General features: G+C 42.7%; 1 protein-coding gene across 2 annotated transcripts in view; it reads right to left on the bottom strand.

Moving 5' to 3' along the window:
* The window catches only part of LOC309853958 (uncharacterized protein), a 47,220-nt gene that overhangs the window by 12,009 nt on the left and 8,929 nt on the right, over nt 1-26,282 (bottom strand). For both annotated transcript variants that reach the window (XR_014306029.1, XM_082712550.1), the window contains exon 2: nt 6,183-6,304. The gene's annotated coding sequence lies outside the window, so the exon portion shown is untranslated. The remainder of the gene's footprint in view (nt 1-6,182; nt 6,305-26,282) is intronic.

Genomic DNA, 26,282 nt, shown 5'->3' with positions numbered 1-26,282 from the left:
TGTTTCTTGAACTCTTGGAGTTGGTCCTCCTTCACCTCCAAGTCGGCATTTGTTTAATGCCATCGTCCCTGTAACGACTTCAGTTTTCCTTCTAGGGTGTCTGCCTTTTCCATCCATTCAGCATGTTCCAGCTTGAGGTTCGCTAGCCTTCGATCATAGTGCCTTCCCTCTTCCTGGGAGGCGGCAAGCCGGAGCGCAGCTTCCTCTTTCTGCTGGGTGACCACGTGCAGTTGCTCCCGCAGCAACTCCACCTGCAGACTGGCTCCATGCTTGCCCTTTTCCATGGCAGCGGAAGACAAAACGAGTTTTCCTGCAGGACCGTCACTTCCTCTCTTAGCTGAGCCACTTGGTCTTCTGAAGCCAAACGTTCCGGGCAACGAGAATCTTGGCTTCTGCAGCGAGGTGCCACCCTCTCTCCAGCTCCTGGGTTAGGCGCAATTCTCTCATGTAACTGGTGACCCTCCTTCTGGTGGGCACAGGTTTCCGTTTCGTTCTGTTTCTGTGCCAACACGACATCATCTCTCTCCTGTTGACCCACAACTGCCTTTTCCTGCTTTGACTGAACAGCGTCCATATGCCGGTTCAATTCCCCGATCTCGCCCTGTTCTTTCTCTCGCAGCAGTTCCTCCAGAGCAAGTGGTTCTCTTTCATCACGGCAGGCTGGGATTCCTCCTCCCTCCACATCTTTGAAAGCAGCCGATTTGTCTCTTGCAAGGCCTGATTTTCCATGTCCTTTTCTCTACATGTTTCCACCATCTTTGCATTTTCCTCTTTCCGCCGACACACATCCATTTCAAAATCTCCTATCCTCTCCTTCAGTCTGGTGACTGCCTGCCTCAGCAGCTCATTCTCACTCAGTTGGCCCCTGAGCTTCGCCTGTAAAGAAAGCAGTTCCTCACTTTTTGCTGGGATTCGGAGCTCCTGAGCCTGAGGGAAATCTTGTAGAACAGCCTGTTTCTCCTTCTGCTGCTCCATGTGGGAATCGGAATCGCTCTGTTCCTGTGGCTTCCCTTCTCCTTCCCCCGTAGCAGCCCCTGAAGCAATCCGTCTCTGCTGATTTCCTGGAGGGTTTGAATCTTTTTATCTTTTCCTTGCCCTGATTTTCTGAGCTCTTCTACCTCCTCTCGGAGCACCTTAGAAGACTCACTCACTCGGTCAGATTTCACGGCCTTCAGAGAGTCGGCTGCCTCTGCAGTGTCGCTGGAGGGAGGGAGGAAAATCGCGTCAAGGTTCCCTAAAAGGAGGTCCTTGGCATTGCAGAGCTCCCTGATGCGGAGCTGAAGTTGTGCCAGTTCCTTCTCTAGCTCTTGTAAGTGTATTTCATGTCCTTGGTAAGTGTGGATCTGGTCAAGAGAGGTCATCTGCGGTTTCAAAACCTCGCTGTTGGTGCAAGCCCATGCCTGGAGTTGTCGCAGATCTCTCTGAAGCTGGGGTGACTCACGCTTCATATTTTGGACTGTGGTCAGCACCTGCTCTTTCCACTCCTCCATGATCATCACCCGCTGTCTTAATGTGTCCCATTCCTGTAGAAGCTGCTGGAACTGATCAATAGAAACTCCTCCAACCGCATGACCAGTGCTGGGTGTCTGCAGGATTGTCATTAAAGTCTGGCATTTTAGACTTAACGCATCCACTTCCAGGTCTTTTTCTCGAATAATGTGTGACAAATTCCGAATCATTTCTCTAAACACCTCTATGTCACTGCTTTCTATTCTAGTGGACAGTTTTTGATTTTCCTCTTGCATCTTCTGGAGTTCTGCTTCTTTGGCAGCAAGTCGATTGGTCATTCTGTGATAGTTCCTTTTCAGATAGCTATTCTCCCTCGTCTTCTCATTTAGGACCACCAAGACCTGTTCGCTTTTCAAAGTACACTCTTGCAATTGGCGCTGAAGCTGTTCCATGTGCGCATTCTGGCAGTGAGAAGCCACAGAGATTTTCCTAGAAAGATTCTGAATTTCCAAATCCTTTTGCTGGATAATTTGAGTGAGTTTCCCAATCTCCTCTTTGGAGAGCCGATCCATCCGTTGATAGTCTCTAAGTTGTTGGCGGTGCCGGTCAGTGAGGTCTGCTAGCTTCCGCCAGTGGGTGTTTTGCAACCCCGCCACCTCCAGCTGATGTTTGTCCAGCTCCCGCTTCCACCGCTGCTCTAGATCCCTGATGTGACTCTTCAGTTTCCACAGTCTTTCTGTGTTGATGGTATTTGGTCCCTGGGTAGAACACTGGCACAACTTTTTCCAATGAGTCACTTCAGCCTCCAATGTTTCAATCTCATGGAGGAGTCTACTGATCTGTGTCTGGGTTGAGATGACATCAGCCAAATCCCTGGCATCCCCAGGGAAAGTCCCTTTCCGCAGCACATGTCTCTTAATATCGATGTCCCTGGTCAAAGAGGTCTGGCTGCTGTCCAAGGCCCCTAGGGAATGGCCTAGGCCAGAGCCCAGCCTACCAGACCAGGAGAACATCTGATGGTCATACAACTGTACTGGTCCGCGGTACAAAAGCATTCAGCCCAGTCAGACTACCCTGCCAAGTGTCCTAGAACCCCAAGCTGTGCAAGGCTAAGAATCAAAAGCCTACAGAGGTTTCCAGGCAACACCTGCATGCCCCTCCCCCGACCCCTCCTGTGAGCTCAGCTATGCCTAAGCATACAGACCTTTCCAGGCAACACCTGCATGCCCCTCCCCCACCCCCCTCTCCAGCGCTCCCTTGTGCCTAAGAATAGGAACCTTTTCAGGCAATGCCTGCATGCCCCTTCCCTACCCCTCTGCCCCCCCACCCCACCTCCTGCCGCTCACTCCCGCGCGCCTCTGCTGGTCAGGTAGCTCCAAACAGCCAAGGCCCCCTGGCCACTGGTCTGGGTCCCTGTCCCCACAGCTCATCCCCACAACTTCCCACCCAGGCCTCGGCCCCTTGTCCTCCTTGGTGCTTGTCCAGGGTGTGCCCCTAGTGCATGATCCCGACTGACTGCACCCAGGTGCTTGCCCCCAGAAAATGCACATGGCCCTCTACTACCCCCCTAAGTGGGATCACAATACACAAAGTCCTGTGGTATGGTCTTTCCACCCAATAGTACATTTTTCATTCTGGTGTAAATTACAGGGTCACACACATCCATCCAGCTAGGAGAGAGGATCCTCAGAGCACTTCACAGAGGTCTCTATCTGCACAGAGAATGGCCCTCATGGAGACTTTGTGTATTTCCAGCCTCCAGTGGCTCCAGAGTGCTCTGTCCCTCCTTGCCCCATCAGTTCTGCAGGGACAGCTTGGTGATGATTTGCTCTAGGCGGTTCACTGGCCACTGCCCACGCTGCGCCTCTATCACCTCCCGCAGCTGTGCGCCTAGACCAGGCAGGCATTAGGGCAGAATGTTGGACACGCCTGGTCCGCGGGTCCTCCGCCTGCACAGAGTGGCAGGTGTGCAGCAGCAGAGGCCTGATTCCACCCCCCTTGCCAGTCCTGACTGATGCTAGTCCAGGGGGATAGGGTTAGGAACCGCGCTGGCAGCTGTCCCGCGGGAGCCCCGCTGCCCACCCCATCGCCACGATGAAGAAGCAATTCTGCTGTGTGAAGCAGCTGGCCAACCAGACCCTGGCCTGTAAATACGCCCATTCGGGCCTGGATTGTGCCAGGTGAGGTCAGGAGCGGGAACAGGAGGGCTGGAGGCTCTCCTGGGGGCATGCTCACGTCCCCTGCCACCACCACGCACCAGGCACAAGGGGTCCTGGTCTGGGTCTGCGCCAAGCCACAGACTGGAGGCCAGCTTGGGCCAGTGCCAGAGTCTGGGAAGAGCTACTTGGTGGATTGGCCTTTCCAAGACGCCCCCTGCAGGGGGTGTCCACCGTCCTCTGTCCTGGCCATGCCCAGCATCGCCCTGGGGGGACTGCACCTGAGCCTTCCCCTGCCCCCCACACCAGGGTTTGCCCTGGGCAAAAACTCTGGGCACTGATGTGCCTGAGGCCCCGTGGACGCTGTGCTCTGGGGGAGGTGTTCTCTGCATTTCGGGAGCACCCTACCTCTGCAGATCCTCAGCTTCCAAGTGCCTAATTGCAGGAAAGAATTAATTGGAGGTCCGGCCCATAGGATCTGCCTCCGGACTTCCTGCTATCCATGGAGGGACCGTAGAGGTGCTGCTGCCTCCAAACCCAGGCCCCTGGGAGAAAAGAACTGTGGAAACGCTTTGGGCCGACTTTTAGGTTTATTTTTCTTTTTATTTTTTTTAAAGACCTTTTAAAAAATCCTTTCTCCCTCTGGGTTTGGATGCAGCTCCTCTCCAAGTTTCTTTGGTTTCTGCTTTAACGCCTGACAGGAAACATTATCCACTATGAAATGACAGCAGACACCAGGGTTTGTAGACCATCTGGCTGTTGGAATAGGAATCACTCACTGGTGGTTTTGAGAGCTCCTGGAGGTGATGGTCATATGCCCAGTTTTCTGGGGCACAGCTTTCAAGGTCCTTAGGGCTTCTGGCTGTACTGGACCTACTGACTGTTTATTCTGGATGAAATACCAAAGTGTGAGTCTTCCACAGCTATTGCTTTTTTGTTTTTTCCCCCAAGGACTGGGTCAAATGGGGAGTGAGGTTTGGCCAAAGCACATGTGACAGTTCTTCTGGTGTGTGTGTACCAAAATGCTTTTCCTTCCCCTCTCATTTTCTAAACTTGCAATTGAGGGTTTGCAGGTCCCTCCCCCAGAACTTTTCGCTTAGTGGCTTTGTTTTGTGTTTAATTTGGTTGCTACTCCACTCCATGATCTTAGTGTGCACTGACCCTGTTCCAGAGTTGATGCCTGTCCCCTAAAGCCTAGCAGTGCCTCCTTTGCCATCATTTGCAGGAAAAGATAGAAATAATGCCAAACGGCAGGTAGACAGGGGAGCAGTCCTAGAGTTTTGGAATGTAGGTGATGTTTGGTGGGGTGAGGTCCAGAGCCGATGTCGAGAAAGAGTTCTTGAGACCTCTTTGGTGCAAAACAGTGGTTTTATTAAAGCACGGGGACAGGATCCGTGCACAGAAAGTGTGGCATCAGTGTTGGGGGGGGGGGGAACTGATACACCCTTGAAAGGTGGGGAAGGTAAGGAGAGGGAAGGGTTTCAAAAGAACTTTCCTATGCTAAGGAAGACCTACAAGATACTGGAGACCTTGCCATTGTCAAGTGGCAAGTGTCAAGTAGTTTTACCCTCTAGCAGGGAATGAACATGAAGATGGTTGGAACAGGCATTCTTTTGTTTCAAGGGGACTTGAGTTTTTTTAAAAAACCCTTTGGACCGATCCAAAAGACATCCACTAAATCTGTCCTACCCTGTGCTATTTGCCGTCCTTACTACTGGCAGATAACCTTATCCTTGGAAGGGGTACCTAAGACTCAGTGTACCTGGACCAAAAATGAAAATGTCAGATGTATTCCTGATCAACCCAACTATATGACACGAAGGAGAAAACAAACCTCGGGACCAATTTGAAAGGACGTGGGGCTGAGAGGAGGCATTTCTCCAGTGGCATCTGTTCCTACTGCACACGATCTGCCCCCGCATTCTGATCCAGCTCCTTCCGCCACACGATGGCCACTGAGGTACAGGCACCACTGACTGATGGACCAAAAAGACCTCCCTGAGCAAGCACAAGGCTCTGTACAGAGAAACACAGGAGCAACCTGGACTTGTGGGACCTGCAGTCTATTCGGTCCTGCTTCTGCCACTAACCAGACCCGTCTCATTTCCTGTGAGGGAAGTTAGAACTGTTCTTGATCGTTAACTGAGCAGGTGAGGGATGAAATCAGGGAGCAGCTATGAAAGGCCTTTGTACATATCACTATCACCAGCCTTGCACATCTCTAAATTGTACTGAAGACACTGTCACGCTGACAATAAAATCTTCGTGATTGTGAATACAGCAGACACGGGGGTCTAGCGCTCACAGTCCCACTGGCAGGGTCTTCCACTCATGCAGAGGACACGTCGATAAGGGTTTTTATCAGGAGCCCTGTTGATAACAGCAAAGGATGAGAAGCCAGGCACCCATCCTTCACCGGGGCCCCGGTGACATCAAGTACGTGGCTGACGGCGGCAGCAGGCGCAAGTAGCTGGGGACAGGCATGGGAGACAGGCAGTCACCTCCTAATATATTTTCAACATTTTGAACCAGGCGGCCACATTCACAAATGAAAGAAGAGGGCAAATGTTCACTTACCTTTAATCTCCAGAAGGTGGTCTCCATCCCAGTCCCAAGATTTAGAATTTGACCATGACATTCTGTCTTCTGCAGAAATGCCCTTACCAGCTGACTGACGCCATAGACTCGAGCAAAATATCCTGAGACAGAGACACAGAGACAAGTTATCGCTCCGTGAGATCAGAAAGCATCCCTGCAGAGCCCGCCCTGGGAGAAGAGCCTATGGGGATTCGGCTGCTCTTCTTTGGGGTCAGGGATTTTCCTGTGCACTCATGGGAGAAATCAAGACTTTCACATTCTCTTCTTTTTAACTTAAACCTGCTGGAACCAAAGTAACTACAATCTATTTAATGATTTAATGGTGGAAATAAAGATCTTAGAAATAAAAATGTCCCTTGGGCCACCTGGGTGGCTCGGTTGGTAAAGCATCTGCCTTTGGCTCAGGTCAGGATCTGCTCCCTGCTCTGCTGACAGCCTGTTTTTCCCTCTCCCTCTGGCTCTCCCACTCATGCTCTCCCTCTCCAATAAATAAATAAATGAAATCTTTAAAGATTACCATAAAATGTCCCATGATTTTACACAGGAAAGACAAGTGTTTTACATCAAAACATCAGATCTTAATGTTCCTCTTCGAAATATGATTTCGTGCCCAGGTGCAAACTACTGAGGACTCACCTAAACATCAACATGCGAGATCAAGGTGATATAATATTTTGCGGTCAGAATATGGGGCAGATAAATGTCCAAGCAAAATGAAATAAAATAAAGCTGTATTTCTTACCATGTTCCCTTCATCTCCAACCTGTGTGGGTAAAACTCTCTATGCTTATAAACTGACCTCACAGACTGACTGCAGAAGAGGAAGGCACGAGCAAACATTGCCCCCAAAATGGACTTATTCAGCTCCAGGGTGAGGGGCTTGGGTAAAGGAGATGGCGAATAAATAGGGGAAAGGAAGATAGAATCTGTGTTCTACAGCCCTGTTGCTTAAAGTGTAACTATCTTAAGAACAAAACCTGAGCAGCATTTAGAAATGTACTGCAATGTGATATAGGAGTTCTGTGTATATTGATTCTCCTAATAAATCATTTGAGCTTGTAGTTTACAGGTTATCTTGCATTTTATTTCTAGGAAATCATTTTTGTTGTATGTTATACAGTATCATCCACAACAGACTGGATGTTGAAACAAAAACTGAAAAGATGCTCACCACACCCTACTTGGGAAGCACTCTGGACATGCCAGCCCATGCAGAGAGAGAAGGCAGGCAGGCTGCTGACTCGCTGCCTCAGGGCACCCAGGTCCCCAGGGCTCCAAGGGGCAGCCCCGAAAGCTGCCTCAGGAGTCCCGAATGGAGGCTTCAGGCCTCTTAGGTAGGCCTGGTCCCATCTTCCTAAAGCCTGGGTTTCACCCTCAGCTCAAAGGAAGGTCCTTGTCCTTATTGTCACTTTAAACTTTCTTTGCATTTCTTACAAAATCAACCCAGAGGCTCTATCTTTTTGGCCAGGATTCCCTGCATGCCCAAGGACTTGGGGTCATTTGGCTAATTTCTCCATCTGATCGAGAATGAGTCACCCTCCCATCTCAAATCTTTTCATTGCCTTCCTTGATAGAAAGGACTTGCAGAGCCTAAGAGTGTTATTATCACTTTAATATGGCCAAAAAGGTGATTCCTTACTTGGACAGTTCACTGTAAAAGATACTAGAAATGGTTCTTAAGCATATAAAAATGATCCTTAATTTCAGCCCCCAAATAAGAGGAATACAATACCATAAATATACTGTAAGATCACATTTTTTGCATAACAGATGAACCACAATGAAAAGTTCCCTGTGCTGGTGAGGATGTTGGGAAATGAGCACTTTCATATGCCACCAGAGAGAGTGAACACTGGAACTCTCTCTTTTGAAGAATGAACCCCTAAAACCTCAGGACTCTGGGCTGATGAGGGGACATTGGGAGGGAGGGAGTCACTTGCCTCTGTTCATCCTGGAGGCCTTCTTCTCCTTAGACAGTCTTATAAAATGCTGGATGGAAGGTTCATGCCAGTAGCTGATGCTTACTGCAGACCTAGAGGGGAAGAAACGAGGCAGGTAAGGGGAGGTCAATAGGTTCGGGCCCAGTTCTCAGGAAGCAGGTCAAGGAGGACAATCAGCTACCTCCAAAGGTCAGCAGAGGCGCATTTCAGGCACCATTACAAACCTCAGCAGACTCAGCCATCTGTCTTGGTGCTCACGTACACCCCTCACCGTTCCACCCCTTGCCAGTGGCCGTTTCTTCTCTTTATTTGCTCAGGTGCCTAACTCCCTTCCCAGGACCCTACAGAGCACAGCATCTCACCTCATACCTCACCTAGAAGACCTGCCACCATTTATCCCCTCAGCAAACTCACTGGCAAGAGCCAGACAGACAATTATGCTCGACCACAAGTTCTAGGTCTATGGGAAAAGAGCTCCAAGATTGTTTCCTAAAACTCACTTGAATGACTTCCTAAGCCTTTCCCCCAGCTCTGTAATAGGTACCACTCCTTCACATCCCTTAGGCAGGTCGCAGTGGCAAAACCAGGAACCAATAAACATAATAGCTACAACGTAGAAAATGGTGCAGTAGCCTGAACTCTGATCTACACAACCTGGAAAATGCTATGGTAGCCTAAACTCTCCATGGTGTACGCTACAAGGAACCAAAGTTTTAGTGTTCTAAGCCAGGAACTGAAGCCCAAATTACCAGTGAAGGTCTTCTGCCAACTGTGAGGAACCAGCCTTAGGGAAACAAGAAATAGCAGAGGGAGCCTGGATCTCTAAGGCAATCTGAAGCCATTTTGACCTTTGCCCTTCAATGGGTATCTTGGGAATTAACAAACATCTTTACCATTTAAACCAAACGGTATGTGCGGTCAGCTCTTGGTTTCAGCTCAGGTCCCGATCTCAGGGTCCTGGCATCCAGCCCGGCACTGGACTTCATCGTGAGTGGGGAGTCTGCTTCAGGATTCTCTCTCCCTCTCTCCACAAATATCTGTTTAATGGACACATGTATAAACGTGCTAAATTGTTTGACAGGTAAATTTTGTATTATAATATTTAAAAAAATGCTGTTATAAGTGAAAACCCAACCCTCCAAAATTTTTAGTAGAAGCTAATTTAGTTTTCAACAAATTCTCACAGTTACCAAAGGCCAAAGATTGTATTTTCTAACACCAACTGTAATAGAATTAAAAGCAACTTAACATGACAGTTTTCCATTTAAGGTGTATTGTTTAGCAATGTCTAACAGCAGGTATTTCATTCTCATCTACATGGTCAAAAAAAAAAAAAAAAAAAACCAAAGCACAGTCAATACATTGCTCAGTAAGTATACTCTTGGGCATTTATTCTAAAGAAAGAAAAACCTATTTTCATACCAAAACCTTTACGTAAGGGTTTCTAGCAGCTTTATGTGATCATAGCCCAAAACTGAAAACAACTCAAATACCCTACAATGGGTGGATATTATAGCCACAGTATGTCCACAGCATGGAATACCAACTGAAGAGTAAAAAGGGATAACTAGTAAAACACACAATTTGAATTCACCTTAAATAAATTATGATTAAGTGAAAAAAAATCCACTCTTAATGGGTAACATATATAGGATTCCATCTACAAAACCTTCTTGAAATGACAACATCACTGGAGAGAGTCCAGATGAGTGGTTGCCGAAGAGGCTGGGAGCAGAGGACTGGACTGTAGGGATTCTTGTGACAGACTTCCTCTGCATCTTCACTGTGATGGTGGCATTACAAACTACATGTATGGTGGGGCACCTGGGTGGCTCAGTGGGTTAAGCCGCTGCCTTCGGCTCAGGTCATGATCTCAGGGTCCTGGGATCGAGTCCCGCATCGGACTCTCTGCTCAGCAGGGAGCCTGCTTCCTCCTCTCTCTCTGCCTGCCTCTCTGCCTACTTGTGATCTCTCTCTGTCAAATAAATAAATAAAATCTTTAAAAAAAAAAAAAAAAAAAAAAAAAACTACATGTATGGTAACATTACCTACAACTAATTACGCATACACTCTCTTTCTTTCTTACTTCCTCTACCTGACAACGTCACAGATAGGTCTAAGTAAAACTTGGGAATTTAAATAAAGTCTGGATTGTGTCGGTGTCAAGTTTCTGGATGTGTTACTGTTTCCTACAGTCATTCAAGACATTGTCACCAGGAAAAACAGGATAAAGGTTATAGGAGATGTGAGATGTCTCTAGTATTTCTTATAACTGCATATAAATCTACAAGTATTTCAAAATAAAATTTTTTTCAAGTTAAATTAATTTCAACATAGCATATTTGCACTGCTACCTCTACAGAATACTGGTAGCTCACATATTCTGAGGCTGCATCACGTTTTAAGTCTTGCAATATATGAATCTTTTTTATGGGGTATAAACCCTCCACACAGCAGACCAAAGAAAAGTGATTTCAAACAATCATTAGCTATTGATTCTTAACACCAGAGAACAAACACAGGAAAGAAATTCAGCACTGAAAACTTCTACATCGAGCTGCAAAATACAATCTCTAGAGGTGGATTTAAATTTTTAACCAAAAACCCTGGAACAATCTCTTCAATCAGAAAGGTATGGTACAGATGAAGCCATGCCTTCGAGATTGTAGGACACACACAAAGGCATACACTTTATTATTAATTCCAAGTTTACCAAGTCAGTTCAAATCACCAACCTAGGTTCTTAGCACCTTGACACCTTCAACTCCCATCTGATAGGATATCTGGTGAGTGGAAATCTTTTGGGAGCCCGATTTGTCTCTTAACTCCACATAAAGCATGCAAAGCTATCCCCTTTCCACCTGGTGACCTACTGATGGCACCCAGCAAGTCTAAACATGCAATGGACAGCTGCCAGAAAAAGGAAGACAGAGAGTAAAGGTGGAGAAGCTTTCCTTCCCATTTCAAAGTAAAAAGCAACAGTAAAGGAGCCATCTGAAAACTGTAACATCCTTACATTACCTGAAACTCATAAAAGAAAGAAAATCAAGACGGGCACATACTCTGGTCCTTTTGCACCCTGAAATTACAGGTAACAAGACAAAAGACAGAAAACATAAGAAAAGTGTATAAAGGCACTAAATGAAAGGAACACCAAAGTTCAAATTATAACTCTGGGAACAATGTCCAGAAGATTATACTTTCTTAACATTCCAACACAGTTAACAAACAGAAGAATTTCAAACAGATAACAAACATACCAAAAGAAGTTTATACTTCTGGATAAGGAAAATGTACAGTAAAAGATTCGAATTCCATTTACGACCCTCCCATTTTCCACTCTCTTTTCTAGACCTGAAACCTGATAACCCCAAACTGTTGGTATTCTACAAGAAAATTGGAATTCTGTTTATGCATGCTAGATTCAGTATCAACATGGTTGTATGTCACACAAAGCTAAGTCAAACAACAACAACAACAAAAACAAAAAACTCAAGGTGCAAAAATATACGTAAAGTACACCATTTAGACAGATTTTCCAACTAGAAAAAAGGTTTATACAGATGATGAATTCATACAAATATGTACCAAAAAATACAGAAATATGCAAAGGAATGATATAGATCTCCTTCAGTAACGGTGGTTCAGAAAGGCACTGAGGGAGAAAAAGAAGACGTGCTCACTGTTTCAATTCCTGCAAATTGTTCAGTGTTTGAATATTTTAATCAAAACTTTCCAAATCAGGGACGCCTGGGTGGCTCAGTTGGTTAAGCGGCTGTCTTTGGCTCAGGTCATGATCCCAGCATCCTGGGATCGAGTCCCACATCAGGCGCCTTGCTCGGTGGGGATCCTGCTTCTCCCTCTGCCTCTGCTGCCACTCTGCCTGCCTGTGCTCGCTCTCTCTCTCTCTGGCAAATAAATAAATAAGATCTTAATTTAAAAAAAAACTATCCAAATCAAATGCACAAAAAGAGTTAACATTTCTTAAATTTAGGGAATGAGTATTACTTCGTATTTTTCTATTAGTTTAAAAGATTGTCTTTCCAAAGGTTTTAAAAACGGAAAAGTACATTAAGTCAAAGGAAAAAAAGAAGATGCAAATTCTACCAAGAATCAAGAAAAAGACATCATTACAAGTCTTATAGATATTAAAAGGATAAGGGAAACTTACGATTTGTGTATGTGACAGCTTAGATGAGATGTCTCAAAGAATTTCTCCAATTATCAAAGGTTACATGAGAATAGGTGAAGTAAGAAGACCTATATATATTTAAAATAACTGATTTGTACTTAAAGACTTCAACAATTAAAACAACAAAACCAAAAGAATACCCCCACCAAGACAATTTCTTTGGTGAATTCTACCAAAAATTTAAGAAAGAATTCTTCACCAATTCTTCCTTCCCAAGAGAACACTCTTTTCAACTCAGTGTTATGAAGTCAGCATTATCAGAACACCAAAAATAAAGACAACACAAGAGAACGATCCAGCTCTCTCAAGAATATGGAACCAAAACTCCTTAAGAAATTGGAAAATTGAATCCAGCAATACAAAAAAGGGTAAAACGTAATAAAGAATTGAATTTATACAAGGAGTGCAAAGTTCTTTCATACCTGAAACATGAAAATACTAAAATAAATACAATATTATTGACATATTACCAACAACTGGAAATAAAACATAAAGTACAACTTAATAGCATAAAAAACACATTAACTATTCAGGGATAAATGTAAAAAGATATGTAGGAGATCTGTACGCTACAATATACGAAACACTGATGAGAGAATCAGAGACTTAACTGAGTAAGAGATATACCATGCTTGTAGGTGAGAAAACTTATTAATGTTAAAATCAATTTTCCCCAAAATGACCTGTAGTTATGATACACAACACAGCAGTCGCTACTAACATGGTTATTTACATTTGCATTTAATTAAAATCACATAAAATTTAGAATTCGTTTCCTCAATTTCACTAATCACTTTTCAAGTGCTCAAGTCACATGTTGTCCGTCACTGCCATACTGGACAGTGTAGATGGGAAACATCCCCCTCATTACAAGAAGTTCTTATTGCTACTGGACAGTGCTAGCTTCAGAGTCAATGCAATCCAGTCACAATCTCACCAAATTTCACAGAAATGAGGATAAAAAAAGAGGACCTCATAGACTCTAAATGAGTAAGAAAGTAATTTTATAAAATTCTGAAAACGTAGTACCCAGATGAGGGACTGATGTTACTGGATTTCATGGTTTATGATGACTGCTAATAGTAATGAAGATGGTGTGGTATTGGCAAAAACACAAAGTTCAGATACATATACACGCATACATAGGATCATTTGATTTTGAACAAAGATACCAATTTAACTCATTAGAGAAAAGAGAGTCTTCAATAACTGGTACAGAAAAAGGTGGGATGTCCATACATAAAAATTAAGAACCTCAATCCATATTCTTATCCATATATTAGAATGGATTAAATACCTAATTGTAAAACTAAAGTTCTTATAAAACTTCTGAGAAAAAATAAAGGAAAATCTTTAGGACCATGTCTATGCAAAGATTCCTTGGATAAAACATAAAAAGCAGGGGTGCCTGGGTGGCTCAGTGGGCTACAGCCTCTGCCCTTAGCTCAGGTCCTCATCCCAGGGTCCTGGGATGGAGCCCCACATCGGGCTCTCTGCTTAGCAGGGAGCCTGCTTCCTCACACACCCCTCTCTCTGCCTGGCTCCCAGCCTACTTGTGATCTCTGTCAAATAAGCAAAATCTTCAAAAAGCAAAACATAAAAAGCATAACCTGCAAAAGTAAAAAATATAAATATTGAGTTTCAAAAAATTAAAAATCTCTATTTTCTGAAAGAGGGCATTTCCCCAGGTTTGAGAAATAATTGACACATACCACTATAAAAGTTTAAGGTGAACAGCATGAAAATTTGATTTACATATGTCATAAAATGATTACCACAAGTTTGGAACAGCCATCATCTTCTCTAAATACAATAAAAAGGAAAAAAGTTCTCCTTGGGTAAGAACTCTCAGAAGGTACTCCTTTAACAACTTTCCTATACATAATACAACAGACTCATGGTCATGATGCTGTACATTTCATCCTTAGTACTTATTTCTAACTTGGCATTTGTGCCTTTTGACCACCTTCCTCAAATTCCCTCTCCCACTGAAAGACACCACGAAGAAAATGAAAAGCCAAGGACTAGGAGAGAAAATATGCAAAATATGTATCTAATAAACTGTTATTTGGAATATATGAAAACCTGTATGAAAGCTGAGTAATAAATGCAATGGGCAAAAGAATATATCTGAAGGCATTTCCCCAGAGATAGATGGGTGACTTGCATAAAAACACATGAAAGGATGGGGTGCCTGGGTGGCTCAGTGCATTAAAGCCTCTGCCTTCGGCTCAGGTCATGATCCTAGGGTTCCGGGATTGAGCCCCACCTAGGGTTCTCCACTCAGTGGGGAGACTCTTTCCCCCTCTCTGTCTCTGCCTGCCTCTCTGGCTACTTGTGATCTCTGTAAAATAAGTTGAATCTTTAAAAAAAACATGCATTAAAAGGCACTTATCATTAGTCATTAAGGCAATGCAAATTAAGACTACAAAGATAGACCATTAAATCTATTATATTGGTATTACAAAAGGAAAAAGAACTAGGAATGTGAAATACTGAGGATGCACAAACAAATTCTACACTGTTGATGATAAAAAACAAAATGGTTCTCTTGGGGATGATGCAAATATTATTACTGCTTGTAATTACAGGGTTAATAAGTTCATGAACATTCACAGACCTGTACACCAAGAAAGATTAATCTGACTATTCTGTATATGTATATCTAACCTTTAAAAAAACATCCTTTTCTTGAGTATTTTCTTTAAAATATTTTAACATTTCAGTTTCCGAAACTCCATTCACTCTTCTCTAACAAATCCTCTCATCATGTACTTCTAAATGTACTTCTAAAAGCCTCATATAACCATACTGATCAAACTTCAACTCCAAGACAACCAGATGTTCCATATGACAACACAATCTAGTATTTCCAATGCATGTTTTGTAGAGCTAATCTTATAAACTTCAAAAAGGATAAAAGCATGTAAAGCATTCCGCCTCTGCCTAAGTACTACAGGAGCTCCACAATCATCTATGAAGAAAATCATCCGAGAAGAATCATCAAGAAAGGTGTAGAAAAACAAAGGAAATCTTAGGGAGTTTTATGCATATGATGGCAACAACAACAAATCACCACCCACATTCATACATCTCTCCCACTGGGAGACATTAGGTCCACAGACAAATCAAGAGAAAGCTAATTCACACCCTGAATCCCCTTGTATCAAATTTCCCTGTTGCGCAAACCAAATCACAGGGCTTCCTATGACAACACCCAAGTACTGGAAGTCTAAGATAGTTTAGACTGTAACGGGGAGTATTTCATGGAAGTGCTTTCTACAGAGAAAAATGAGAGCTGGAATTGAGAAGAAACAGTTCTTATTTTGTTATGAAATACACACGTGTCTACCACAGTTCTGAATCTTCAATGTAAAGAAACCATAAAATCTAAGGCATAATAGCACTCATACTGCAGAGTACAGAGGAATGCCTCTTATCATCTTCCTAATGCTTGGTCTGTCAGAAAGGTGATACGACTTGGCAGAAGAGGACAAAACTAGTCCAGAAGTCTAGTCCAGGTTCTATTACTACTAACCTGTTTCGTGACGTGGGGCCAGTCACTTAAGCTCACTGGATTCCTGGATGTAATGACTGGATAAAATGATCTCTAAGGTCCATTCTAAAGCAATTTTTCCATGGAGGAAAAACAGTACCCGGGGCAATTCAAAGAATCCTAGCTCTTCTGGGCCAGTTGCAACTATAGTCATTAGGAATGTAGATTGAACATTAGTTCATTTCATAAAAATGTTCCTTATTTATTTCCCAACATCCTACAGGCTTTAAGTAGAAAGCACAGTGCTGCTCAACAAACCCTAAGCACAAGAAACATGTAGAAAACAACACCAAGGACCATCATAAACTGCTAAAAGCCAGGGATAAAGAGAAATCGTAGAAGCAACTAAGACACACCTTGTAGACAAGGAAAAAAGGGGGTGGGAGATGGCAGCAGATTACTCATCTGAAATCATGAAACCCAGAAAACAATGGAACACCACCTTTAAGGTACCTTTAAGGTACTGAAAGAAGTAAACTGAACCCAGAATTCTATACCCACTGAAAACATTTTCAAAACAAGGACAGAAACCGGAAGCCTCATACACCGTTGGCAATATGAAATGGTGCAGCCACTTTGGAAAACAGCCTACACTTCAAAAGGTTAAAGAGTTACCATTTGTCCCAGTGATTCCAAGTCTAAGCCTAAATCCCAGAGAAATTAAAACATGGATCCATACAAAAACGTGTACACTCACGTTCATGGCAGCCTGATTCATTCATAGCCAAAAGGTCGTTTACCTATACAACGGAATATCATCTGGCTATCCTTAACAGGAGTAGGTACTGATACATGCTACAACATACATGTTTCCAAGGTGAGCCTTAGAAACATGATGATAGTGAAAGGACCCAGTCACAAGAGACCACATGTCATCTGATTCCATTTATACAGAATACCCAGAACCCTGAATCTTTAGAGAGAGGGTTTATCAGGGGTTCCCTAGCACTGGGGATGGCTGTGTGCACTGGGAGTGCACACAGGTGACAAGGAAAAACCAGGGGATTCCTTTGGGGGGTGATGAAATGAGGCCACAGTTCATAATTCTGCCAATACACTCAAGACCAATGAACCGCACACTTTAACTAGATGAACCGTACTATAGATGCGTTATAGCTCAAAAAGCTGTTATCAGAAGAAAAGCAAAATAAAATATGAGAAATAAACAGAAGAATCAATCACTGGCAGACACAAACTATAAGAATGTTACAGGAAGGGGCACCTGGGTGGCTCAGAGGATTAACCCCTGACTTCGGCTCAGGGCATGATCTCAGGGTCCTGGGATCTAGTCCTGCATCAGGCTCTCTGCTCAGCAGGGAGCCTGCCTCCCCCTCTCTCTCTGCTTGCCTCTATGCCAACTTCTGATCTCTCTCTGTGTCAAATAAATAAATAAAACCTTTAAAACAACAAAAGAATGTTACAGGAGGTCCTTCAGGCAGAATGAAAACATTCCCCATGGAAATCTGGCTCTACACAAAGGAATGGAGAGCACCAGAACTGGTACATATGTGGAAAAATAGGAAAGATTTCCTCTCTTATATTTTGCAATCACCCTAAATGATAAGTGACTATATAAAAATTCTCTTACGGAGGATTACAACAGCACTATCACAGAAAGGCTAGTTACAGGAAACTGGCCGCATACCTGTACTCTTCAACTACAGATGAACCTTGAACAACATGGTTTGAACTACGTGGATTCAATTACAAGTGGATGTCTTTTCAAAAAATACATGGTATGAAAAATACTGTATTTTTCATACAGTATTTCTCTTCCTTATGATTTTCTTAGTATTTTCTTTTCTCTAACTGAATTCACCACATTATACACTGTAAAATATAGACAGCATACATAATACGTTAACTGACTGCTTATGTTATTGGTAAGTGTTCCTGTAAACAGTAGGCTGGAAGTATGTAAGTTCTGGCGGACTCATAAGTTATATTGGGATTCCAACTCTATATGGGGCTGGCATACCTAATCCCCAAGCTGGTCAGGGGTCACCTGGATAGGGAAAAAATCTGGAAGATGACCTTAGATACATAGTAAAGAGGTATACTAAATGAACAACTAAAACCAGAGAGTTATAGCTAAGAAGAAATGATATAAACTGGATTTAAAAACAACAACAAAAACAAAAACCAATTCAACTAGCCAGAGACAGTAGAAGAAAAGAGGAAAGAGGATGGGTGGGAAAAACAGAGAACAAATAGCAAGACAGGTTTAAAACAAATCCTATCAATAAACATAAAAACCCAAAATGGTCTCTTTAAAAAGGCAAAGACTACAATATTTACAAAAAAGAAACACAATTATATCCACATGTAAGAAATCCATGTCAAATATCAAAAGTTTCTGCACAAGAAAGGAAACAGTCAACAAAACAAAGGCAACCCACGGAATGGGAGAAGATATTTGCAAATGAATATACAGACAAAAGGCTGACATCCAGGATCTATAAAGAACTTCTCAAACTCAATACGCACAGATAATCATGTCAAAAAAATGGGCAGAACACATGAAAAGACACTTCTCCAATGAAGACATACAAATAGCTATCAGACACATGAAAAAATGTTCATCATCAGGGAGATTCCAATTAAAACCACATTGAGATACTACCTTACACTAGTTACAATGGCCAAAATTAGCAAGTCAGGAAACAACATGAGTTGGAGAGGGTGTGGAGAAAGGGGAACCCTCTTACACTGTTGGACGGAATGCAAGTTGGTGCAACCAATTTGGAGAACAGTGTGGAGATTCCTCAAGAAATTAAAAATAGAGCTTCCCTGTGGCCCTGCAATTGCAATTGTATTTACTTCAAAGACGCAGATGTCGTGAAAAGAAGGGCCATCTCTACCCCAATGTTAATAGCAGCAATGGCCACGGTTGCCAAACTGTGGAAAGAACCAAGATGCCCTTCAACGGATGAATGGATAAGGAAGATGTGGTCCATACATACTACGGATGGATGTGAAGTGATCATAGCACTTAAAAACAGATCATGTCCATCTTTGCTTTAAACTGGGAGATTAGCTGGAGTAGTGATGATTTTAGTATCGCGCCCATGAATCCAGGCAAATCCTAAGGTGCAGCGACCTATCCACCCTGGAGGAAGCCAGGGCCACAGGTTAGTTCCACATAGCCAGTGGGTTCCGTCTGGAGCTGTCCATCTAATGCCAGGACACCTTACCCAATCAGTAGCAAACCAGTCAGTAGCCTGGAGTACTATTATTTCAGAACATATTTCTAATGATAGCCATCCTAGATGTCGTGTGCATTTTGCCCATGTATCATATGTATGATTTCTTTGTTCCTGGCATAAAACTGCCTTTTGACTGAGCTGTCCAATGGTGGGTAGGACCCACAAATATGTATCCCAAATCTGATATATGCCATCCTTGGTATAGTGATGAGGAGGGTTTTGTAGCTTAGGCTTAGGCCCTAGTTGTTGGGTATTAATTTGTAGGCTTATAAGGTCAGTTAAGACTTTAATAGTTTGAGAGTATGAAAAAGTTTGGTCATGGAGTCCTGGTGAACTCTATGTTTCACTGAGGATGGGCCAGGAAGAAACATCTGGATTAGTGATAGAGTTATCCTGGTACATACTGTCTCCATATATTATATATGAAATATAATCCTGCAGAGAATGCCAATCAGTGCCCTGTAAAGGCAAAACACACCAGGGTAACCTGGATGTACTTGACATAGGCAAAATTCCACATATCCAACAAACTGATTATGTAGTTCAGTATACTGCTGTGCCCAGGGTAGAAAGGAACGGCCAGTTAAGATAGGTGAAAGGAAGATAAAGAGAATTACAACCTTCATTTTGGTTTGAAGAGAAGTTTGAGGTCTTCTATGGGCTCAGAGGAGTAAGAAGGCACATTCCTTTGCTCACTCAGTTTCTGTGAAGGAGGTCAGGGTTTTACTCTAGATATACGCACCCATGAAGAGTGTCTTTCTAGCTTTCCCGCACTGGGAGTACATAGTATGACCCGATACGGACCTTTCCATTTTGGATGTAGGCTTTCTGTTGTATGTGACTTCCAATTTTGTTTTTAAATAAACCATGTCTCTGAGATTTACATGGGGTGGGTTTTCAGCTATAATTAAATCAGGTTTGGGGAGTACATGATTAGTATCTTCATTGAGTATCTTATAAGTTAAACCAGCCTCTAGTGAGTACTTAATAAGGCATTATAATCTTCATCTCATAACAGATCTATGGAAAGAGATATTTTATATACATATATATAATAACTCATTACTATATAATAATCATTATAATAATCATTATTATATAATATTATTATGTAATAAGTCAAAAGGGCTGAGTCCTACAGCTTGTTTTGGAGCAGTTCTCATCGTGAGAAGTCCTATTGGTAGGAGAGTAATTCAATTTTCCTGGGTTTATAGACTAAGCTTAGTAATATGACATTTTAAGGTATGATTAGTTTTTTCTACCTTTCCAGAAGATTTTGGATGCCAGGCTGAATGCAGGAAATATTTAAATTTTTAAGGCTTTGGCAATTACAAAGTGCTAGTGGGCACTATGGCACACCTAGATTTTCTTACTCTTTTCATGAAAACTCATGGCATCAGTAAACCAACTATCATTTGTATTTTAAACAGGGGCATCGTAAATCTGGCCATATACAGTAAGCAAGATCAGTAACATCTGAACAGTTATGCTCTATAGAGAAGTACAATGGTCAAGGTGATAGTTAATGATGATTAGGAATCAATTTTATTTTTCAGTGGTTGAACCAAGTGCCATGGGCTCTTGTTATTATCTCCACAGAATAAAAATGCAAGAAGATCCTCTGAATGAGCTATTGTGCAACTTTTCTGAAGTGAACCTCAAATTCTCTAGCTTAGGTAAACAAACATTTAAAGACAATTCAATCTAGAATGTAACCTTCATAAAGGTGTGTTATTAAAACGTAAATTTCTCTCTAAAATAACCCTCATTTCCAGAGATAGGCAAATCAGGACTAGTTTATTTGAAAAACAAGTCCAGTTTTAACAAATGTGGCCTAATTATTTACATAAGCTCAGCAAGAACAGTGAGTGATCATATAGATCTTTTAGAATCTGCTTTACTGGAACTTCTTGTAAGGAATTTCTAGGTTGAACTTTTTATAGCCTCTCCAGGCCAGAAGCCAAGCCATGTACTTGCCATCAGACATGCCTGCAATACCTGTGGATTTGGGTGAATTCCTCTTCTTGAGGTCCCCCAGGGTATCCCGAGGTTCCAGCACCTGCCAGAAAGTGACATTCTTTACTCACCTGGTGAGGCTGCTGGGAACACTGTAAGCCAGGTAGTGGGCCAACAGTTTCAAGGGGCTTTATGGCTCCAGGTTTCAAAAAGGCAACCTTAGTTCCTTAAAGCTGTCTGGTCATATCAGAATTGTTCTTTTTGTCTTTCTCAAATAGGGCATTCTAGTCAAAGCCTTGGAAAAATATCCCATGTTTCCCATGGTGTTCTGTTACAAGGAGAACAGATTCTTATTGAACTTATTCAAATGACTGATTGCCATGGAGGAAAATACTTACTGAGACCTTTTGAGTTTTAGAGGGTTCAGATAGAAAGAAAAGTTGAAGGCTTTATTTACAAATAAATATTTTTAAATTGCTCTAAGTCACGGACCTCTTAAGAATAAAATTTCCTTAGTCTGGAAGAGCAAACCTTAGAAAACCAGCAATGGTTAAAAGGACAGCTCAAACAGAGGAGCAGAAGCCTTGTTCTCCTGCCAGGAAAGAGGGGTTAAGCAGTCCATGTCAGGCCAAAGAAGAAAGGGAATTTCCCTGAAACAAAGGGAGTTTTGGCAGCTGCCTGGGAATATTCCTCAAAGTCTCCATCTCAAGTTAGACTAACCCCAGTGGCCTCCAGTTATAGCCATTAACACAGAAATGAGTAAAGGAGAAGCATCCCCCCCGCCGCCATCTATGAGGAGAAACAGAGAGAGGGAAAGTCAGAGTCCCCTTTCCTAGGGGGTGGCCTAGCAACCTGGGTTTACTAGAAGGCTTATTGATGTAATTATCACCCAATATGTCAGGAGGGAGTTGACTAGCTCACTCGTTCAGCAAACACATTCTGCAAAACGCCCTTAGGTCGGGGTCCTGGTGTAGAGCAATGATGGCCTGGGCATGAACAATGAAGGCACCCTAGGTTCAGTCACCCCTTTTCTTGCACAGGAGATCTAACTGATAGATCCCACAGAGGCCATGAAGTGTTACAGGAGCTCAGTCCTCTCCTAAGTTTTGCAATCCAAATTATTTCCAGTGGGTTCAAAAGCATCCCATGGCAGAGTCCTTGGGATTGAAGAAGCCTACTGATGCCATGCTCCCAGAAAAGGAAAGAAGGTCCATTACCAAATCCCCCCTGATGCCTGAGTGGCGTCCCACACAGGATATGTCAGAGCTGCCCATATGTCAAAAGCCACCCTCAAGAAGGTGTCCCTCAAGACCTCGCTATTGATCACCATTCTACCTTCTCAGGAAGGCATTCCTGCCATAAAAGGCCCTGGAGGGGTGCCAGCATCCCTCTTCTTCCCCATCGCATCCTAGGCTACAGATGGGTGCCCGGTGAATAAACTAGGATATTGTGCCATCCTATACTCTAAAAGTTGTGTGGCTGCCCTGCCATTTTTAACCCATGGGAAACAAAAAAATGTTTGGCAAGGGTAAATTACCCAATTTCATAGCTTTATGTAGTTTGGAGAAGACACTGATGTGAAACAGTAAATATTGAAACCCATCATGGTCTATGTGACATTCCAACACATGGGGTCCTTACTGCCCACTTCCCTAGGAAACGATCCCCGGTTGCATTTTAATTCAATTGGGGGCTGCATTTGGCCATCTCCCAGTGGCAGTCCCATGGCAGGAAGTGGCGAGGCCTGGCATGTGGAGGAGATCACATTAGATCAATCAGGAAGAAACCTCACATGGGAGTCTTAAGATTGGCAGCTGTCCTTCCTGGTGACTGAGGTGGCTGCCCTGTGCCCAAGAAAGACAACTTTATGTAAGAACAGGAATAAAGAGAGGACATCAATTTTCTGGGTCTTATTACCATTCCGGCCAGTGTACTAACTTCCAGCCAAAAATCTGATGTTTTCTTCCCTGTGGAGTAGCCATGGGCTAGAGGATTAAAGCCTGAGCAACTGACATGAAAGTGTTCCAGTAAGACCATACTCCTTGAAAAGCCCTGAAGTGAGAGTAAAGGAAGAAGCGAGAACGGACTCACCAACTTTGCACCAAAGCTCAGAGTCCAAATGTAAAGACTCACAGCCCCTGCTGGATGCCAAATGATGAAATTCTAGAACATAGTTGAGGTTTGGTGGGGTGAGGTCTGGAGCTCAGTACCAAGAAAGGATTCCTGAGGCCTCTCTGGTTCAAAATGGTGTTTTATTAATGTATGGGGAAAGGACCTGTGGGCAAGAAGAGATGCTGCCCTGGGGTTCTCAGGAGTGGTCTATTATATATTTGTAAGGTGGGGAAGGGTTTAGGCATGGTATCACTCTCTAAGGAATTTTGGAAGCAAGGTTTCTAGGACCTTCAGGGGCCAGCTATTTTGGGGGGGAAAGGTTATTCACTACTAGTAGTAATACCTTTTTGTGAGACCCTTTACATATCTATCAGTAGGCCATATGCTGGGGAATGATCATCAGCACTATCTGGCAGGTTCAGAGATAAAGTTTCCAAAGGAATTGTTAAAGTGCTCACAGGGTCCTGGTGAGGGAGAGGGGGTCCGTCAGGTTAGGACTGCTCTTTGCCCTTAGCAAGCCCTTAAGGTGGGCGTAGTTGAGTCCCTAGAGGAGAGTCACTGCCTGTTTTAAGGGCTTGTCAGGAGGTAAGGAAATTTAATAATGTTTCTTCTGCCTCTGTTTCCCACATCAGTATGATTTTTATCACAGTGTGATAAAATGAATGTAAAACATCTCACTGTGATTTTATACTGATTACATATTGAAATGATAATATTCTGGATATAACTGATTAAACAAACTAAATTTCTTAAGGTGAGTGAGAGGGGGTCCGTCAGGTTAGGACTGCTCTTTGCCCTTAGCAAGCCCTTAAGGTGGGCGTAGTTGAGTCCCTAGAGGAGAGTCACTGCCTGTTTTAAGGGCTTGTCAGGAGGTAAGGAAATTTAATAATGTTTCTTCTGCCTCTGTTTCCCACATCAGTATGATTTTTATCACAGTGTGATAAAATGAATGTAAAACATCTCACTGTGATTTTATACTGATTACATATTGAAATGATAATATTCTGGATATAACTGATTAAACAAACTAAATTTCTTAAGGTGAGTGAGAGGGGGTCCGTCAGGTTAGGACTGCTCTTTGCCCTTAGCAAGCCCTTAAGGTGGGCGTAGTTGAGTCCCTAGAGGAGAGTCACTGCCTGTTTTAAGGGCTTGTCAGGAGGTAAGGAAATTTAATAATGTTTCTTCTGCCTCTGTTTCCCACATCAGTATGATTTTTATCACAGTGTGATAAAATGAATGTAAAACATCTCACTGTGATTTTATACTGATTACATATTGAAATGATAATATTCTGGATATAACTGATTAAACAAACTAAATTTCTTAAAAATGATTTCACCAAAGGACACCTGGGTGACTCAGGTAATTAAGCTTGAGCTCAGGTCCTGATCTCAGAGTCCTGGGATCAAATTCCACATCCAGCTCTTTGCTTACCAGGGAGCCTGCTTCTCATTTCTGCCTGGTCTGCCCTCTCTGCCTGCCCTTCCCCCTGGATTGTGCATGTGCCCACAGGGGCTCTCTGGCTTGAGAGCACATCTGCTCTAGCTCTTGCTCTCTGACAAAAAATAAATAGAATCTTTAAAAATAATCATTTCGCCTGCTTTTTACTTTCTCACTGTGGTTAATGAAGCTTGAAATTTCATGTGGCCTGCAATGTATATACTTACATTGGACAACACTGGGGAGTCAGAACATCAAACAGGACATTTGTAATACCAAGAGCAAAAAAGAGCTTTACATTTACATACACAATACGTTTTAAAGGATAAATATACTCTCCAATCTCAGCTAAGAGCTATTTAAATGCTAACTTGGTGCAACCAATATAAACAAAACTTTACAATCTCAATGTAACTGTTATTTAAATTTCAACATTCCAGAATTGGATTTTTGGAACTTATTATGAATACTGTTTTTCAAACAACAAGAGTGATACCAGCTCATCTAAACTATGGACATTATGGAGAAGCATACACACATTCACAAAAGAATCCAAAAGAATCCACCATGCTACTGCTCAGAATATTTGGATCACTCATTACTTCCAGGTAAATGTATTAAGTGATATGAAATATTAAAGTGGGATCATATGTTTTATCACTTTGGAACTTGTTTTATTCTAATACTGTGAACACTTCCTTTTATTATATATTCTTTCTAAAACTTCACATTTTACTTTGAAATAACTACAGAGCCACAGGGTGTTGCAAAAACAGTATCAAGTCCCATATAATTTGCACCTCATTTCCCAGACAGGGTTGCATCCTCTGGATTACAGTACATCAAAACCAGGAAACTGACATTGGAACACATGTGTACCATTTTAGGTCACCTTATCACAAGTGTAGATTCAGGTAACAACCACCACAATCAAGATCAGATTTCATCAACACAAAAACGTTCCCTCTCAGTAACCCTTTCCAGTCACAACCACCCACTCCACCCCCAACCTCACCAGCCCTAACCCTTTGGTGACTGCTAATCTCTGTGATAACAAAAATGCGAATGGCTGCCTAGAGTGTGTGACCTGTACAGACTGGCTTTTTTTACTCCGCATCATGACCTTGAAATGCACACTAGTTGTTGCATGCATCCAGAGTTTGTTCCTTCTTAATTGCTGAGAAGTATTCCATCTGGTATGGATGTGCCACTCCTGTACTGAAGGACATTTGGGTTATTTCCAGTTTTGCCATGCGAAAAGTAAAGCTGACATTTTTAAGACCTGCAAAATATTTATCACTATTACACAGTTTTGTATCAATTCCCTGACCTCTATGTAGACTGTTTTGTTTGTTTGTTTTTAACTTGCAGCAAGAATTACTATAAAACTCTAATTTTGGGGCCACAGACCCTTGTGGTCTTAGCAAAAGACCTGCCCTCATGAAGCATACTACCAACATTTAATGAGTATATTGGCCAGGAAGCTATTTTTTGTTGTAATAACGATGTAACAAATAAATTTACACAGAAAATGCATATGCAGAGAACACGAATTCCTAGTGCAAATGCTAGGTCACAAGCTACAAATATTTTTAAAGGAAATGCTACCAACTGGGCTTCAGAAAATGTAAAGCAAAGCAGCTTATCTTAGCCACCAAGGCTGTTACAATGTCCACT

The sequence above is a fragment of the Mustela nivalis genome, assembly GCF_964662115.1.
Source record: "Mustela nivalis genome assembly, chromosome: 19".
Taxonomy (NCBI): domain Eukaryota; kingdom Metazoa; phylum Chordata; class Mammalia; order Carnivora; family Mustelidae; genus Mustela; species Mustela nivalis.
This window is presented reverse-complemented; position numbering and strand designations above follow the sequence as displayed.